General features: G+C 44.3%; 1 non-coding gene across 1 annotated transcript; it reads left to right on the top strand.

Moving 5' to 3' along the window:
- The first annotated feature begins 3496 nt into the window (after positions 1-3496).
- Positions 3497-3568, top strand: TRNAD-GUC (transfer RNA aspartic acid (anticodon GUC)). Its single transcript has one exon. It is a non-coding gene; the product is annotated as a tRNA-Asp (tRNA).
- Positions 3569-4297: the final 729 nt, after the last annotated feature.

Raw genomic sequence — 4297 nt, 5'->3', positions numbered from 1 at the left:
GATTTCAGTCGTCCGCCACTTGGTTCAGCAGGACGAGATCTGACATGGAGATGACTCCATAGCTGGAGCACTCCTGCCAAGTACCACGCATCGGGGTTAGTCTAATGCATTTTAGTGAGTATCCCCGCATTACCGCACTAAATGCATTGTCACACATACTTACCTCTTTATAGTAATGACTGATACGCTTTGATTTCAAAGTATTTTTATTCAAAATATAATTTGCATATACAAAATAATGCAGTTTGACCCATTTACTTGGCTTTAGTGACAGTGGAGACAAAAAGAAAGAAAGAAGAAGAGAGGGAGGTGGGGGTTATTGTTCCAGGTGAGCATCTAGGGCTGACCACATCCCCCTTCTTGCTGTGTGGTTGGCTGGTTGATAGTTTGCTGCTATATTGTCCGCCCCTCTCAGAAAGGTTACCCAGTTGAACCAGCGTTTGAAGGAGGCTTTCCCCGTGTCCTTCCAGTTGCCTAGGACTGTTTTGGCAGCGGCAGTGAGCAGAACATCTACTCGGTCACTGTTTTCTTTCGAGTCGAGTGTTGTATCCAGGAAGGCCATGGTGATGCCTGGTAGGCCGCGTGTGGATTGGCTGCCCGTGAGTGCGTCTATAAAGTCATGGACCTTGCCCCAGAATGCCTTGACCTTGGGGAAGTCGTATAGAATGTGTGCTAGGTCTCCCCTTGCTTTCTGGCAGTTCCAGCAGGTGTCATTGTCCCTACACTCCAATGTAGCCTGTGCAACAGCCAGTATTTCGTTTGGGCAAGCTGGGGTGTTACTTTGTTTTTTGAGGCCGATCACCATAGCCTGGCTTTTGCTGCTTCGGTAAGTGGATTACTGTATGCCCCCTCCCAAAATGCTAGCGTCTTGTTGAGCGTTGTGGTGCACGGGGTGATGAGTTTGTGGATGTGCGCTGTCTGGTGTCCCAGTTTGTTTAGGTTCTGTGTGTACTGTAATATTGAGGGTTTTTGTTTCGATAGGTTGGCTCTGGTGATTGCTGCTTTGGTGCTAAGAAAGGTGTAGAAGTCTCTGTTGTGCAGTTTGTGTGTCTCCTGCAGCGTCTCAAAAGTGAGTGGGTTGTTGTTAAGTTCTAGTTGTGCCGGTGTTGTGATCCCTTTGCTACACCACCCCTCATTCGTTAGTACGGCCCCTTTGTATGTTATTCTGGGGTTGTGCCACAAGGACTCCCACTTGGAGTTTTTGATGCTGACCTCCAGTTCTTTGTCTACCCTGAGAAGGGCTGTCTGGTGTCCCACTTTGTTTAGGTTCTGTGTGTACTGTAATATTGAGGGTTTTTGTTTCGATAGGTTGGCTCTGGTGATTGCTCCTTTGGTGGTAAGAAAGGTGTAGAAGTCTCTGTTGTGCAGTTTGTGTGTCTCCTGCAGCGACTCAAAAGTGAGTGGGTTATTGTTAAGCTCCAGTTGTGACGGTGTTGTGATCCCTTTGCTACACCACACCTCATTCGTTAGTACGGCCCCTTTGAATGTTATTCTGGGATTGTGCCACAAGGACTCCCACTTGGAGTTTTTGATGCTGACCTCCAGTTCTTTGTCTACCCAGAGAAGGGCTGTCTTGGTGTTCCTGATGATGGCGTTTTTTGCTTCTGGGTGTCTGCTGGCTGTTAGCGCCATCAGTGGGTAAACTGATACGCTTTGATTTCTGCATGGCTTTTGTTTAGTCAGGGCTCGTTTGCTTAATCTTTCTGCAGTGCCGCAGGCAGTGTGAACCTGACCAAGAAAAGTGGTGACTGGGATTCCCCCGGCAACACTGTATGAGCCCAGTTTATTACAGCTTATATGACTGGCACATCTCGGAAACAGTGATCATAATGTCTCTGGAGAGACACACGGATGCTGAGCAGGCTGCAGCTCTTGAGAGCAAGCTTCGAAGGTCTATATATATATTGCTAAATATATTATTATATATGTGAATATAGATAGATAGATAGATAGATAGATAGATAGATAGATAGATAGATAGATAGATAGATAGATTTTTTTTCAAAATCCCCCATTTTCCCGTCCTACATTGTTTTCATGCATGCAAATGTATTGTGATTATATTGATTATTTGATCATAACTGTCAAAATATTGGCAGGGAGAAAGTAAAATAAAAACTGCAGTGGGTACAGGTGAGCGGGTGCATTGTATATGTGGGGGGATTGGTGAAGAGACAGAGATGTGAGGAAGCACGCACAGGAGAGAGTGAAAAGGAGGCGCTGAAGAGAAAATAATGAAGTGTAAGATATGCATATTGAGTGTTTAAAACAGATATGAGGATAAAAAGAGTGCCCATGTCTAATAAGAGGCTGCAGGAGAGAGTGGTGTGAAGAGGACAGGAGTGATCGACACACTCTGAAGGCCCCTGCACACATGCCAATAAACCCAATTCAGTCAGGAGACTCACCATTTCTGGACGGTACAAAAATGGCTTTATTTTAGCTGTCTCCACCAAAAAGTGCCTCTGCTTCAAAATATGTGAATGGGGAAAATACATCTCCTGGCAGTTTTTTTCCCTCAAAATTACCGCCTTTACACTTATAAACTGTTTGCATGTGTACACTGCCACTTCCACCGACCTCATAATGTTCAATTTACAGAATAACAGCCTCGGAAATGAAGCATTTTCATTTCTAATTATTCACAACAAAATGATTATTACTAGGCATTCATCTGATGCTGCATGCATGTTTGTTCATTAGTCTTGATAATTGAGCAGCAAACTCAAAGGGAGGCGCTCGAATACTAGTCATTGGTTTGATTTACTTGTGTGAAAGTGTCATTTCAAATGTCACACATTTGGTGTCAGTCCCACTCTCCCTGAAACTATGGAAATGACAGGCGTAAGTAACATGCATACCAAACCACCAGAGTTTTAAAGCCACTCAAGCATAATTCCCGTAGACTTCACTTTACATTGTTATATTTCATGGACTGATAGTTACTGTGTAATGCCAGCTTAAGTGAAAAGATACTTTTCTGTTTGATTATATCTATCACTATGTCATTAATTTAGTCTGAAGAACAGAAGCGCGGTCACAGCATTTCAAATTGTTATGATACAACCAAATTTGGTAATAGCATTATAATAACACGTTTTCTAGACCACTTAAAAGCTTAATGGATTTAAATGCCCGCTTTGCACCGATTTTGTTACAGTGTCAAGAGCTGAAAGTTCCTTGTTCTGTGCTACAATAGGGCATCAAACGAAACGCCTTTTAATTGGCTGTGAAACCGCGCATGCGCCCTAGAGAGACACAGTAGACTCTAATGGTCACTCGAGGGGAACGTTCCTTTCTAGCGCTCTTCTTAATCGTGTGACAAAAGTGACAAACGGGCTGTGCAAGGTAGGACATCGCGTGAAAAAAAAACACTAGTGATCTTTGCTTTCAGCGTTTTCATGAAAAATCAATGGTATAACTTTGATCGACTGCACTCCAATTGTGCTGTTTGTTCCGCCTCAACTAGGATCTTGAAAACGTTTTCCGTATCAGATCCTCGTTAGTATAGTGGTCAGTATCCCCGCCTGTCACGCGGGAGACCGGGGTTCAATTCCCCGACGGGGAGGATAAATGTTTTTTTAATTAAAAATTAGATGTAATGTAAAAGACATGTTATTAACCGTCTAAAATTAAAGTTGAAAATATATCAATTTGTGAATGAGATAGTGCTTTTCATTTTCGGAGTTGTGTACTCTTTCCAGTGGACAAGGAAAGACGGTACATGTTTTTCGAGTTTGTATGTTGGTAAATGGAGCACCCGGCCTGATTGTCAGAAAAGTTCCAACCAGAGAACTTTTCGTAATTCACGTGTGTGGAATATTAACTAATACTTCTACAGGCGAAGGGGCAGATTTACAAGCTCCTTGCGCCTCATTTACGCCGGCGTTGCGTCACTTTTGTGACGCAGCGGCGGCGCAAATCCTGCTCCATGGTTCGGGGGTACTTACAACGTGACGCATCTGGGAGATGCGTCACGTTGTAAAGCCCTGCGCCACATGTAGGCGTTCCTGTGCAGGGGAGGCGTTCCGGCGCAGGAACGCCTCCTAAAAGTGGCTGAGTGAAATCTACAAGATTTCACTCAGTCACTTTTAGGTCCATGCTGCGTCAAAACCCTGCGCCTGCCTGAAGCAGGAGTAAGGATTGACGCGGTACAAAAGGGGGTGGTGATGGACGGAGCATCTGAATCAATCAAACACTCACACCCAGTCAAAAGATCTGGGTTTAATCCATCACCGTTCTTTAGCCCACTCTGTCACCCCAGTTCAGACATGGCTATATGCAAATCAGTCTGACC

The sequence above is a fragment of the Lissotriton vulgaris genome, chromosome 1_1 (genome assembly GCF_964263255.1).
Source record: "Lissotriton vulgaris chromosome 1_1, aLisVul1.2, whole genome shotgun sequence".
Taxonomy (NCBI): domain Eukaryota; kingdom Metazoa; phylum Chordata; class Amphibia; order Caudata; family Salamandridae; genus Lissotriton; species Lissotriton vulgaris.
Note: the sequence above shows the minus strand (reverse complement) of the source record. Positions and strands in the feature narration are given on the sequence as shown.